A 15,833-nucleotide genomic window follows, 5' to 3' on the forward strand; every position below is an offset into this window, starting at 1 on the left:
TGCAGGTAAGTTTGGCTAGGACTCGCATGCCCGCACAAATGGCTCTGCGTGCCAGCTGCAGCATGCGTGCCTTAGGTTCGCTATCACGGGTATAGAGTTTTCTGCCTGACTAGAAGACCTTCAAGATCCCTTCCAACTTGGTTATCCTGTTCAACAAAGTGGCAAGTTCTTCTACCTGAAAAATCGAGAGTTTTAGGACAGGGTGTTGCTCACGGCTGCTGGGAACTGAGGATTAAGTGGGAATATCCAAGGTAAACAAAACAGGCAGATGGCATACATTACAGTAAAGTTGCTCAAATAAGAATCACAGCATGATTGTGTCAGCCTGGCGCAAACTTTCCCCTATGCCAGGAAGTTAGCCAGTTCTGCTCTTTCTCTCCAACCGCATTCCGTTCTATTTTCCTTCACCTGCAGACTTGTAACAGCTGACTATTTCATAATTTCATGCAAGAAATGTGTTTATCACGGAGAGCGATGAAAATCAAACAAGGTCTCTCTCTCTCTCTCTCACTAGTGCAAAGTCATGGCCAGTTATCAGTAACAAATGAAGGCAAATATACTACATTCTCTAGGATAATGTAGCCTCTCTTTTTAATATATATATATATATATTTTATTGAAGGTTTTTATTTGCTTGTTTTTATTTATTGATGAAATCTACATGCCGCCCATCTCCCCCAATCAAACATGTCTTATTTTTACGCAGATAAAAGGAAAATTGGAAAATGTATCAAAGAAAAGTTAGCAAAATGATAGGCAAAATCAGGGATGAGATTCAAATTTTTTAACAACCGGTTTTGTGGGCCTGGCTTGGGTCATGTGACTAGGTGGACATGGCTTGGTGGTCATGTGACTGGCTGGGTGTGGCCAACTCAATATCACTCATATCAAGGCATGCATCTCCTCGCCTGGCCTCTCATGATTGTGGGGATGCTGCAACAGTCATAAGTGTGAAAAATGGTCATAAGTCACTTTTTGCAGTGCCATTGTAACTTTGAATGGTCACTCCACACAAGCAAAGTACCAGCAAAGGAGGGAGAAAATAACTCCAGAGAAGTTCCAGAGACAGAAAGTCTAGTCCTGCCAAGAATGGAATAAGGGTTAGCAGAGAGGCAGTTTCCGTAAGCAACACCAGAATGTTTCCTTCCTGCCTTCCTTACAGGATTAGGCCAGTAATTTCTTCTAACCCGGTTCTCCAAACTGCTTAGAGTGTTAACAACCGGTTCTAGCAAATAGGTGCGAACCTGTAGAATCCCACCCCTGAGCAAAATGGAATGCACTTAGAAAAAGGGGAAAAAAGAAAATTAAAGTGACTTTGGATCTTTGCAGCAAAGAAGCTATCCCTGCTCCCTCGTTAAAATTATGTTACAGAAATTCCTTCTTTCCCATAGTCAACCCTTTTTTCAATCAGCAGATTCAGAAATCACCCTTCCCCCTCCCCCACTTTCAATAAAACAAAACAACCTTTCAAACAAAGGTTTCAAGTCTTTAATAAAAGTTAGTCATTGGTTTATCCAGAGAGGTCAGTTTGGTCATTTCTGCTCATCCTGTCATCTTTACAATCCAAAAGGCGGGTATTTCAATGCTCCTTCATTGCTGGGCATACAATAACCTTGTCGCAGTTCCATATACAAAATCAATCTCCTGTCTTTTTTATGTGCCTGTCAAAATCAATGTGAGCAAAGCAGGAAAGGCCTCTGCGCTTCTGAGGCCACCACATCTGACGGGAATAAAAAGTACGTGGAGAGGTCTCCTGTTCCCCCAGTCAATTAACCTGAAACCTCACTGTCTCCTGACAGATTGATCATCAGGCTGCATTCATAGCAGCTGTTGAGTCATGCCTGGTATATGCTTTGCTTCAGAGAAGGAATCCCTACGTGGGAACCGATGCTGGCTCCTGGCCCCCACCATGCCCATGAATATGGAATAACAATTATGACACCCATGTCCTTGGAAACCTCTAAATAAATCTCTCACCCCACCATTATCTCCACTGGCAGAGTTCAGACGTTGTTCTGACCCAGGCTTTACAAAAATCACAACTCGTCTGGACAACCCCACTTTTTTTATTAGGCTAATATGAATTCCTCTCATTCATGTCCAGCAAAGCCCCAGCAAACAGTCTTTCAAGACTGATTTAAAACTTATCAGGTATGGAGAGTTGCCAGGCCGATAGCCTCCAAGCGCAATGCTGTACCAGAAAATACTTGGCAAGGAGTCACGAACAAATCTTTACACTAATTAAACGAACGAACTGTCTCCTGCAAACACCACTCCCCTTTCACTCCTCTTTATGCCCTATGGGAGGGGCCCATTCACCATCCTTCTTTGCCTTTACTCCCGAGTCGACCCTCATTCCCTAACTGTTCCCTTCTCCTGGCAGCTCTGCACACGTGCACATCGGGAACAGGCTCCGGCTGTTCTTCTGCCCCACTGATCTCCGACATTGAAAGCAGCTGATAATTGTCGGACGGCCCTGGCCCCATTTCTGCCACTGATGCAGAGCATTCATTAGAGCTTTCCCCAGACTCCAGGACCGGCCCATATTCCTCCCCAACCTCCTCACTGTCTGAATCTGCTGCCAGCTTCACTGGCCACTGGTGGGCCACAACAGACATGACACTACATCACAAGGAGGGTTACCGTCTGAGGATGTTTTTTTCCAGGGCAACCTGGTCTACCCAACTATGGGACGGAGCATGCTGCTTCTGCTTTCACCTTTCAGTGCCAATCCAGGAGCCTTCACAGGCAGTCACTTTCACAACAAACTATTTTTGTGTTGAATTCATATTTTACCGACACAGAAAATAAGTAGCTTGAAATAGATCTCTACTAGTCTCCCTTTATTTCTTTGTCAGTGAAATATAAATTCAACACAAAGTTACAGTCTGAGGTTTAAGCAATCTGTGGGAATCTAACTTTGTGGTCAATAGACTACGATCGGCAGTTTAGCCCACAGTGCATAGCCAAGCATTACATTTATTTGATAAACCAGGTGTCGAAATTAGGATACCCAGGCAGTTATAAGAATCGATTGCAAGCTTAAGCTTTCTGCAGTACAAGAATCGGAACTATTAACCGTCAACGCAAATTGGCGATAGATAAAAGACAATGGAATTCAAGGTAGCCTGGACTTAGATCTCTTGTGTGCGTGAAGCGACTCAAAACTGATGACCCGTTTGACTCCTCCCTCACGCTCAGCCTGGTTAACTCCCATAGCAGTTTTAAACAAACCAGCATGACCAGCCCAGGTGTTGCTTCTCAGCCTCGAGGAATCGTGAGTTCCCCCTTGTGATTGAAAGATTCCCCTGCACAGCTCAGCCACATTGCCACAACTGAGTGGGCAGGTTGCTATGTGCCGTTGTATATTGTTTGGCTGCTTAGCTTCCCTATCTCCTCACCCTTAGGGGAAGCCTGCAAATTGCTCGACTGGCAGGGAAGGCTAGTTTGGGGGGCCCTTCTCCTAGCCCCATTACAGCCAGGAGCATTAATGTGATGAGAAAAGGTCAGGAGCAGCTCTCAGCAAGAGCTTTTCCACCTATGGCTCAACAAAGAGACAGAGTTGTCAGTTAGAATTAGAGCCAAGGCGGGGGACAGAGACCAAGGCCACGTTAGCTCTGAGAACATCTGAAGTGTCACCCTGCCAAGCTGGCTGCTATAACAAGCGAAGGAATTTGGCTTGAACCAATCGGTCCCTCTGGGTATCCCGTAAAGCAGCTTTATAGTTTGCCAGTTAGCTGACATTCAGGTATAATTCAAGACTTTGGCCTTGGCTGGTAATCTTGACTGTCACCTTCATTACCATTCTGGGAATTCAATCCTGCCTTTTCTCCAATCTAGGGATCTTTCTTTATTTTTCTTCCCCAAAAATTTTATGCTCAAACAGGGCTGAGATTGAATGACATCCAGTGAATTTCTCTGGCTTGAATGGGAATTGGGTCTCCCAATTGAACTGTATCCTAATTTCAATATTTTGACAATTATACACTTGTACATCTCTCTCTGCATAATTCCCTCTCTGTGTTTCTTTCTTTCTTTCTCTCTCTCTCTTTTCTCTCTTCCTCTCTTTTCCTCTCTTTTCCTCTCTTTCTTCCTCTTTTTCCCTCTCTCTCTCTTTCCTCTCTCTTTTTCTCTCTCTCCCTCCCTCCATCTATCTATCATCTATTTATCTCTATCATCATTATCATCATCATCATCATCATCATCATCATCTATCATGATCTATTATCTCTCTATATCATCTATTTATCATCTCTCTGTCTCTATATCTATTATCTATGTCTGTCTATCATCTATCTACCTATTTCATCTGTATCTTCTATTACATTTTCAAAGGTTATTGGCAAATTCTGTTCTTTTTCATATTTCAAACCAGGCTGCTGTGTGAATCAGTTACAGCAAAACAAGAGGGCTCTGGCAACCTCAGTATTAATGAGCTTATCGTGGAATATGTTTGTGTAACGGCAATCCATTGTGTGAAGCCATCGATGGTGCTGTGCAGTCCTGCCCTGTGGAGGTCTAAAGGAGAACAGCAAGAACCCTACTTGCTCTGTCTAAACTATGTCAGCTCCTTTCAGCGGTCATTGATGGGAAATATCAAAATATTCCATTCCATGAGCAACTGGGCCCTTAGGATTCCTTTGACATAGAAAAATGTGTAGCATCTTCTCTGCTGCGTTGTAATTTTGTACCCAACTTGTGCAATGCACTAATTTCACCTCCCTGAAAAGAATATTTGGGAAGAGGAGATCACTGTGCATCCCCTAGTTTCTAACAGATCACAAGATCACAGTTACTCATCAGAGAATCAAGTTTTCCCCACTTTTGTCATGAAGGTGAGGCTGCAAATGTTGTCCAATAAAATTGCATTTCTTTCAAATGTTATTCCCTCCCCTTCTTTTTTTGAGTTCTTATTTTATGAGCTTTGTAGAATGTTTTGTGTGTGTGTGTGTGTGTGTATATGCATACAGTATATGCACTGAAGTCGGTTAAAGACCATAATAAAATTTACCTTCCCATACTTGCAGGAGTGCAAGTATTGCAAAAAAATATATATATGCAAGTCCTGTATTTTTAACGAATCCTGTTCCATTTTCATTCTGTTTATTTATAATACCTTCCATCTATTGCCAAGTTTTGTGGCTCAGCTCTTCCTATCCCTGACAACCTGCCATGTGTGCAATCTCACACCAACTGTTGTGAATGCCAACAGAACTGTAGCCAGAAGAAAACCCAGAGAAACAAGCAGTAGGAATCACAAGCCGGGAAGGCATGTTGCCCTTTTTTCAGAAATGCAAGACAAAATTAACACAAACCAACCACCCCCAAAGCTCCGTTTTAAAAAAAGAACCATATTCAGTAACCATGAAATAATAAACACCACTGCAAAACAATGAAGGGCTAACCTAAAACAAAACATACTTGACTGGTTTAAAATTCAGATTGTAGGAAAAGAACAGCCAGAGCTGGGGAGGGGGACAGAGTTAAGTGTGTCATAAGCTTAGAATCGTAACGTTCCCACAAATGGTCCAATTCCTCTTGAATTCCTTTGACTCTTATCTGACGCCAATTTAGTGTTGAATTTTAGTTGACTAGATTCTTGCGCATAGTCTGCTCCTGACACGGATAAGGGTACACTTGTTAGGAGCAGAGAAAGCACAGAAGCGTTGGGTTGCAGAAACCGTGGATCCTTTGAGGTGCTCAGTTGTGGCTTGGAGCAAGCGGTCCACCTTCTCTTGCCTTCCAACTCTTTCCGAAAGTGAGTGGGTCATCGTCTAATTTAGGGCAACCGTTATATTTAAGGTCTGGTCTTCAGTTCTTATTTCTCTCCCTCCCTCACCCCTGTAGCACAGAGTGATGCAAATGATAGGTCTTGGGGTCAAAATTTGAGAAGCTTCTTCTTCGTCCCTTGCTTGGAATTTTAGACAGCTGATTCGGGAGCAATCGATGTGCTCACCCTCCATTCCAATGACATGCCATCTTGGGAGTAAATTCAGGAGATGAGCTCAGCGGTGATTCCCTCCCCCACCCCATCAGTTTCTTTCTCTCCTCCACCCTCCACCAAACACAGATTTCCTGGCTCACTGTTTCAAGTTAAGGGCAAAGAATGGAACACACACACAGTTGTGGGTGACAGGTAAAACGGTAGCTGCAGGTGCTTAAATAAAGGCCCTCTGAATTATGTAGAACTTGCTTGATAGCCATGCTTCACTATGAAACTACAGTATGTGGTCGGGCTTAGTTTTGGGGGAGGAAAATAAGGGAGGGAAATTCTGCCTCTCTCGGTATTCATCTGGCTAGCGTCCTGTCAGTTGAGGGCTCTTTGGAAAGTGAAACAGGATTTGCTTTGTGAGCAAGAAGGAGACAGCAAGGAGCCTGGGCGTGGCTTAGCTCAACTGTTCTGTACTAAAGCTATTTGCTGCTGTGAAACTAAAATGGAAACTCCTCTCCTCTGCTTGTGTTTTGCATTTGGAACAGATTTCTTTTCAGGTGGGGAGGGGGAGTAGAACGCCTTAGCATCAGAGAGTATAAATAATAATAATATAGGAAATACGAATGCTCTGATGGTCATTTTGAAAAATCCTTTCTTAGTGAGCACCTAGAAGCCAAGAGGAACATACTTGCCAAATTTCAAGTTTTTAGGCTTTACGGCACTGGAGATTTTGTGATGATGCGTGAGTGTCATTTCACTTTTATGTATGTATGTATGTATGTAGGTAGGTAGGTAGGTAGGTAGGTAGGTAGGTAGATAGATAGATAGATAGATAGATAGATAGATAGATAGATAGATAGATAGAATATATGCTCATATTGTACGTTATTAGCTTTGCAGTAGCTCAGACCTCTGGTGTGGACCAGCAGCTAATGCAGATAAAAGGGTGCGAACTCTTGGCTAAGTTCCTCAGCCCAAATTTCTCTGATTGTATCTTCCTAAGACAAAGCCCATGTTGTGTTCCCACTGATGGTGTTAGCTAGTTGGGTAATGAAAGGTCTGCAAGACAACCACCAAGGTCAGAGGGCACCATCGTTATATCCCTGAGCTATAAATACCCTCTTCCGTGTTGTTTTTCTCAGCTCCCCCATAGGAAAATAATTATTCTGCAAGAGTTTAGCTAAATATCTTATATTGGGGCTACGCAAGGAGGAAAGAGTCTTAACTTTCTTCCCACAATGCCCTGGACTTGCAAGCATGTGAGGTTCGTGCATTGTGGAGACAGGATGCTCAGCAGTTGGTGCTGTTGTCACTTGCCAGGCAACACATATATACACAAATAGATGAATCCTTGAAGGTGGGGGAGAAAAGAAGCCGTTCTATTTTCACTTCTAATGTCAGACTCCAAATAACTATTGGAATGTGCTTTCTCTCTCCTTCTCTTTTGACCCTGGAGAAATTCAGAGAATTCTTCACAATGTTTCAGTCTATAGATAGGATGAAGAATTTAGACAGTTCCTGCATAATTCCCTCTCTCTATTTCTTTCTTTCCTTCTCCCCCCCTCTCTCTCTCTCTCTCTTCCTCTCTCTCTTCCTCTCTTTCCCCCATCCCTCTTTCTCATTTTTCCTCTTTCCCCCTCTCCCTCTTTCTCTCTTTTCCTCTCTCTCTTCCCCCTCTCTCTTTCCCTCTCTCTTTCTCTCTCTTTCCCCTCTCTCTCTCTTTCTCGCTCTCTTCCACTCTCTCTTCCTTTCTCTCTCTGTCTTTTCTAGGACATCTTTAAGATGAAAAAGTTCTCCAAAGCCTTTTAAATCCCAATAAAATCCCCCCCGAAATAAAACATGAACACAATCCACCTACATCAGCGGTTGAAACCATTCTATTATAGGGTTGAAATCAGATTCAGTCACAAACTAAAAAGCCCAGGAAATTACTATGCGGTAAATACCTGCAACTACTCAAGAAAGTTTTCAGTGAATCTATACGTTTTCAGCGATGCTTTAAAAGTTTGCCACGAGGGTGTCAAATAGACCGTAATGATAACACACAGGAGTAAAGCCTTTGTAGCAAAGATGATCTCTCTGATGTTTACCAGTTACCAATTAACCAATGGAATAGCTCGCCTTCAGAAGTTGTGGGTGCTTCATCACTACAGGCTTTCAAAAGGAGACTGGACCAGGGCTGGGCTGCTGGGGGCTCGGAGGAGTTCGGGAGAGCCCCTAGCTAAGGTTCTGTGCAGTTTGGAGAACCCCCAAATTCCACTCCTGGCTGTCCCCGCCCACCTCTCCCCTCCCCTCCTGGGGGTCCCCACGCTGCCCGCTTTGGATGCAGGTAAGTGCAGGATGCGTGTGGAGGCTCAAGGAGAGCGAAACACGGGCCTCCAGAAAGTTCCGGAAGGCTGGAAATGGGCCAGTTCCAGGAGGCCATTTTCGTCCTCCTGGAGGCCCGGGGAGAGCAAAAACACACACACACCGCACTGCCATGGTGCAGGAGGCCAACTAGGCCACACCCACCATGGCCACACCCACCCAGCAACCGGGCAGAGGAGCCTTCGCTAACATTTTTGAAGCCCACTCCTGGACTGGACAACCATTAGTCTGAAAGGATGTACAGTACAGTCTCTTGTTCGAACAGGAGGTTGGACTAAGACAGTGATGGGATTCAAAAAAATTTATTACCGGTTCTGTAGGCGTGACTTGCTGGGCATGGCAGGGAGAGGATAGTGTAAAATCTCCAGTCAGAGGTGGGATTGGATAGTCAAAATTTCCACTACCAGTTCTCCAGAACTGGTCAGAACCTGGTCCACCTCTGGACTAACACTTCTAAGGACCCTTCCAATTCTATTATTCTATGTTTCTCACCTCAGAAAAATTATTCTGATTCTTCCCTCCTGATCTCACAGGAAACCCAGTCCCGTTCTGAATTCAAAACCCGATTCCCCCAAGCCTAATAAGCTCTATAGCTTGGATTGCCAGTAACAGGTATCAGCTGGCCATGGAGTTCCTGATCTAACCGACGCTAATAAATCAGCTCAGAAATTGATTCTTTCCCCCCCCCCAATTACCAGGCTGTGCCATCAATCAAAACAAAGCGAAAGAAAATGGCTCCCCAGATTCCAGAGGCATGCTATGTTGATCCAACGGAATCTTTCCCATGGGAGTTGCATTGTCTCCGGGGTCAAGAGTGGGCGCTCCAGGAAATTCTTGGTCAGCATGGTCATTCACTGCCCGTTTTGACGAGTGGGACTTTCCACCCGTTGATCACCTTCTAAAATTCAGGATCGTCTCAGTACCCAGGTATTTATCTGGGGGCAGGGTGGTGGATTAGCAGAAAGCTGGTAGTTTCTTAACAGATGTGATTCAGTTTAGAGCCTTGGTTTGACCCTATTTTTAATTTGCTTTTAATTGTCTCTTAATTCTTAAGAATAAAAGATAAGAGCCCATTATGTAGAGTGATTAAGGCACCAGGCTAGAAAGCAGGAGACTGGGAGTTCTAGTCCCATTGTAGGCATGAAAGCCAGTTAGGTGACTTTCGGTCAATCACCCTGTCTCAGCCCAACCCACCTGGAGAAAATAGGAAGAGAATTAGATATATTTGCCACTTTGAATTATTTATAAAAATCACAATGGCCAAATTTTTGTACAAAGGTGTCCCAAAGGTGCTTTTTCAAGAGGCACCTGGACTTTCTGGGTTTTCTTTGAAGACATTTCACTTCTCATCCACGAAGCTTCTTCAGCTTTGACGGGATGGTGGGGAATGGAAGGATTTGTACTCCTTGTAGACAGCTGGTCATTTGCAGGACCACTGTTTGAAAGAAGGGTCAAAGAAGCCATCTGTGTCAAAATTGAACAGCCCTGTGACCTCTTTCAACAGAGGAGCAGGGATAAGACATCATTTATCTCCAGTCTACAACACAATCCTTTCAACAGTTCCAAGAAGGATCCACACCCATTTGCACTACTCGGGTGACCCTGGCGACACAGATAAACCTCCAGGAGCCTCAATGACTTTCTAAAAGGATGCAAAGGACCAGCTGTCTGCAGGGAATATAAATCCTTCCATTCCCCACCATCCAGTCAGATCTGAAGAAGCTTCTTGGAGGAGAAGCAAAACATCTTTGACCTCCCTGCTTTCCTAAGAGGTCTGCAGGGGGCGTGCATAAGCGCACCAACGTGCCTACCGTGCCTGTCCTATTATTTCTTTTATTTTTTTATTTTTCTTATATGTATCCATGTATTCATAACTATGTTTTTACTTATACCTATTATCTTGTAAGCAATTGACAAAAATAAATAAATTAAAATTTAAAAAAAACAGAAAGTCCAGTTGCCTCTTGAAAAAAACAGCTTTTGGGTAACTCTCCTTTAAGGTAAAGGTAAAGGCACATACACGCTTGTCATTTCCTGCCTCTAGGGGGCGCTGCTCATCTCCGTTACAAAGCCAAAGAGCCAGCGCTGTCCGAAGACGTCTCCGTGGTCATGTGGCTGGCATGACTAAACACTGAAGGCGCATGGAACGCTGTTACCTTCCCACCAAAGGGGTCCCTATTTTTCTACTTGCATTTTTACATGCTTTCAAACTGGTAGGTTGACAGAAGCTGGGACAAGTAATGGGAGCTCACTCTATATATGTAATGTAGTTGTTGGGAGATTATTGTTATTAGTTTTTAGGTGATAATTAAAGTTAAATGATTATTGGGATTAAAAGGGGGATTAATTAAATGATATATAAGCTATAGGAGTGGCACACTAATTGGTAATTGTGGGGGGATTTTTTCTTCTTTTTTTTAATGTTTGAATAGAGATGGAATTTTTGAAATGATGAAATAAGCATATGCGATGTAATTGCAAACCTGACAGATAAAAATATAAGGTACAATGAATCTGAAGATATGAGAGTTATTTAAAGTTCAAGGAAATAGGTTAAAAAGTGAACTGAAAATTGATAAAATAAGCTGGAAGAAAGTATTTGAGAAAAACGATAGAAAATATGTAAGGTAATGATAAGATATGAAATTAAATGTGAAAGATGGGTACGTAATCAAAGTTATGTTTGTATGTAAATATGATGGCCTGGAATTATGCTGTTCACTAAAAAAAAAGATGTTTTTAAAAATGTGGAAAACTGAAATAAAATTTTATTTAAAAAAAAAAAGTAACAGGAGCTCACTCCGTGATGTGGCGCTAGGGATTCGAACCGCCAAACTGCTGACCTTTCTGATGTTCTCTAATCTGGTGCCTTTTAGGTGGATTTGGGCTATCACCATGCAGTAGGCTGGCTACTTGGATTGTAGTCACACAGACACATCAGATAGGGAAGGGGAACTAACTGTGCAACTAACTGAAGCCTTGATATGGGTGGACTACAAAATTTACGCCTGCAGAAAAGCGTCCTGCTGAAACGGAGACCACATCCAGGAAGTGCTTGACTTACAGTTGACTGGTTGTAGACCTGTCATGCTATAAAAAGACATGTCATTAGCATGTCTCCCAGTGTGTGGGCAGGATGGAAGGAACACGCCTTTTCGTCACTGTGGTCTAAAGACATTGTGAGCGAGCACATCACATTCTTCTTATTAGATTGATTCTTGCATTTTACGTCTTTGCTTCTAATGAAAAGCCTATGACTAAAAGATCTTCAGAGGAGGAAAGAGGCTGCGAAATTGTATGCTTTTCCAATCGTACCCAGTCACGCAACCAAATTATATTTCATTCAATTTTTTTTTCCTCTCTAGATTTCCGGGCAGGAAGGACGCAAGTATCTAAGCAACAACAAATAATATCACTTCAATTTTTCCTCCCCCTTTAGAAGGCTGTTGGAAGTGATCACACTCAAACATTAGTGACGCCTTTGCCTTTATCAAAATATATTCACAAAATGGCAATAAGAAGACACTGTTGCCATCTTGATATTTTCCTTTTGCATAGAAAAGGTTGATGTATATACAATGATTTGTGTTGCAGGCTGTTCCATTTCAAGGGGCAAGTGGGGAGGGAATTCTGTTTTCATCTCCTCCACCACCACCCCGGGAATTGCAGCCTGGCAAAATGTGGGCCTAAGGAAAATCTTCCCTTCCGTGTTGTTTGCAATAGGCCAGGTAAAGGCACCTCCCACCTTGGTTAGTTGAATTTTAAAGGTATACATTTTTTTGTATTGTTTTAAGGTTTTATGTTGCATTTTAATGATATGACCGTAAGCCACCCAGAGTTGGCTCGGCATAAATCTTTAATAATAAACAACAGACAAACAAAGTGATACATTTTAAAAAGTCTTCCATTCCATCCTATGGAGAGTTGTCAAAAAGCAGATTTAGGTGTCTGATCAGGCTCCCTTTGCATGTTTAAGCACTGAAGATTCACCCAAACAGGTAACGGAAGAAAGATCTGTAAGAAAACCACCAAGTTCAGAGAATGCCAAGGACTCCACGGTTCCATCTGAGCTACAAACATTCTATCAGGCTTTCTATCATATCTATCTATCTATCGTAGAAACTTAGCACCCACCCCTCTTCTAGAAGAGCGAAATATTTTAGGAAATATTATATTTCCCTGGATGAGAAATGAAGAAACATGTTGTTGTTTTTTTAGAGGCAGGAAGTAGACTCACTCTTAATAGCTTCCCCACCTTTCATTCTTGGCAGATGTCAGCACTTAAGAGATAAAGAGATATATAGCTCTATTCATAAGCAAATCCCCTGCAGCAAGGTCTTAACAAAGGTAGGGTTAGCCCTCAGCCACAATAGGAATTTCCCAACAAGCCCCTTCATTGCATCAGCCCAAACTTCAACCAAACTTAGCTCAGACAAACCCTTAGGATTTGTACATGGGAGTCTGACAACAGCCAATAGAATACATGTTCTTGCATAGGAACAGGAAGCTCAAGTTCAAAGCCCAAGATAAGGTATAAAAACCCCTCACTCTCAACTCCATGTGGTCAGCTGCCCAGAACCACAAACCCATGTGGTTCTGCTTCATCAATAAACCATCTTTCCAATCAGCCTCCATGTTTCCAGTACCTTCCTCCAGGCTTGGAACCAGAACTGGATTTTTTCCAACAATATCTATCTATCTATCTATCTATCTATCTATCTATCTATCTATCTATCTATCTATCTATCATTTCTCTCAGGCTTATCAAATCATTGCATGCTTCTGGGTACCACATTTTTAAAAGGAGGGTGAAGTAGGAAGGAAGGATGGTCCAAAAAGGTGGACATGTTTAGTTTGGGAAACAAAGTGGAGACTTTAGAGGTGTTTTTAGATACCTGAAGGTCTATCATTGTGAAAACTGGAGCTTTGCTGCCAAAAGCAAGAACCAATGAATGGAAATGACTGAGAAGTGAAGCTGAAATCTCTGTTTATCCTATTTTCTTAATGATAACAAATGTCCGGTTTTGCAATTTGGCAACATTAGGACTCCGTAATCAAATTCTCCTTGCATTAGAAATAACTTCTGAGAGTTGCATTATCATGGAGAAGGATTAATAGTTGCTGAGTTGTTCTCCTACATTTATGATAGCACCTGGTTTAAACCAAAGGAATTTTTTTCCTTTTTTACCTCTCTAAAGCATCTTCTATGAACTGAAAGAAACCAGATGAATGACAGTTCTCTCGCACCATCTGGTGGTGGTGAAAAAAAATCCCACAGGAACTGCTTTCAATTCAGTGTCATCTTTTAGTATAACATTTATTTGTGGATATTTCTAAATCCGCCATTATCTTGATGTCCTCTGTTCTTCCAATTGCACAAATGTATTGGAAAGCTTGTGAGGGGGGAAGGGGAAATATATCTTTGAACATCAGAAAAACTCTGAACATTTTTCAGGTTACCCGAATCAAATCTTACTAGCAAAAAAAACCCTGATATATTTTACTTGTACGTCTTTCCCCCAAAGGCTTAAAATCATAGAAAACTCTTGCTGGTTTGCCATTCGGTTGCCAGTTGACCCCAAATCAAACTTTACATTGTCTTTGGACCAAATGAAGAGGCCTCCTTCGCGGCAGCTCGCCTCTGTATCCCGATTGTTTGCTCTGCTCCCCATTTTTTTTTGGGGGGGGGGTTAGCATCTTCCCAGCTGGAAAAAGTGGAATCCAGGGAAATGACCCAAACGCTACCTATAGTATTTAGCCATTGGTGGCAAATTGGGAGAGCCCTGCCCACAAAATTATGCTTTCCTAATCAGAATAAACGACATTGTATGGTATGGTATGAGTTTCTGCCTGTTGCTTTCTTTCCGTAGCTGATCTCTCCTGATTCGGTTCCTTTTCTTTACAGGATCTGGGGTGAAAACTGCTTTCCCCACTGATCAGGTAGCTGTATATTTTTTTGTAATTCAGTGGGCTGAACCCTTTCTTGTTTCACTTGAACTCAAAACCTACAGGATCAAACAGCAGGCAAACATTGGGAGTGTACATATGTGACAGGAATGTCCTTTAAAAATCAGTAAGTTAAACTGAGCCCTGTCTGACAGTGTTTGCAGCAGGAAAGCTGCCACAGTCACCTCTGGGCTGCTTTAACAGAGGGGTAGAATTAAGATCACGTGAACTGTTAATACCACTACACACACACACACACACACACACACACACACACACACACACACACGAAAAAGTGCAGAGAAGAGCAACCCAGATGATTAGGGGACTGGAGACTAAAACATATGAAGAACGGTTGAAGGAATTGGGTATGTCTAATTTAATGAAAAAAGAACAAGGGATGACATGATAGCAACGTTCCAGTGTTTAAGACAAGGGAGGCAACCTAGTCTCCAAAGCACCTGAAGGCAGGACAAGAAGCAACTGATGGAAACTAATCTGTGACGACCCAGAGTGTAACACAAACGTAAAAAAATCCAAAACGTAAATAAATGTCCTTTAATGCCTCCAACTCGGCCCTACTGTTCAATAATTCTCAGTTGGAGATAAAACGTACTCAAAAATAGTCTTCAAAAGAAAGTAATACAGTCCGAACTTAATGAGCAAATAAAAACCCAAACAAACTGCAATGAAGGAAATTCCACAACGGACCAGGATAAGTAATTACCAACTTCAAGGAGATAACAAGGCACAGTCTGTTGGAAAGATGCCAACCAAGATAACTTCAGCCTAAAATAAAACACGCTTTGCTTCTAGCAATGCTGTGTTTTAACTGTCTCTCTTATATATGATTCTCCCCAGCTGCAACCAATGAGGGGGATCATGGCCGCTTCCTCTCTCGTAAGCCAAGTTGTTGCCTTCTCCGTTCCTCCCTGCATGTCCTAGGATGGAGAGGGGATGGGCCTGGGTCCTCCTCTGACTGCCCAGCCGGCCTCTGCCCTTCCCCAGCCTTGTCCACAACCTCCGGAGCCACTCCTCCACTCCCTGTTGGCTGTTCCCCCTCTCCCTCAGAGTCCGACTCTACCAAGGGCATAACATCATCAAGGAGAAAAGCAACCCAGCACTAAGGAGAAATTTCTTGACAGAACAATCAGTGGAACAACTTGCCATCCAAAAGTTGTGGGTGCTCCGACAATGGAGGTTCTTAAGAAGAACATGGACAACCATTTGTCTGAAACGGTACTATAGGGCTTCCTGCCTGGAGCAGGGGGTTGGACTAGAAGACCTCCAAGGCCCCTTCCAACTCTCTTATTCTGTTATCTTCTGTTAAAACAATGGTGTGAATGGAGAGGCATCAGAATGGACCAAAATGTTTATTGATCAGCAGAGGGAGCTCTTGTCTGCCAGCGCTCCTTGTCCCTCTGTACCCCACTGCTTTCTACCAACCCATGAAAATTGGACCCTTGGTTATCCTCCTTGTTTCACATGCAATTTAAAAAGCTTGCCTCATGGTACTTTGTGCAGAAATTCATGAGCCGTGCCCAACTACAATTGCCCAAGGCCTTTTCTTGCATTAAGATTGCGGGCT

The sequence above is a fragment of the Pseudonaja textilis genome, chromosome 11 (assembly GCF_049901715.1).
Source record: "Pseudonaja textilis isolate UNSWEBS1 chromosome 11, rPseTex1.2, whole genome shotgun sequence".
NCBI lineage: Eukaryota > Metazoa > Chordata > Lepidosauria > Squamata > Elapidae > Pseudonaja > Pseudonaja textilis.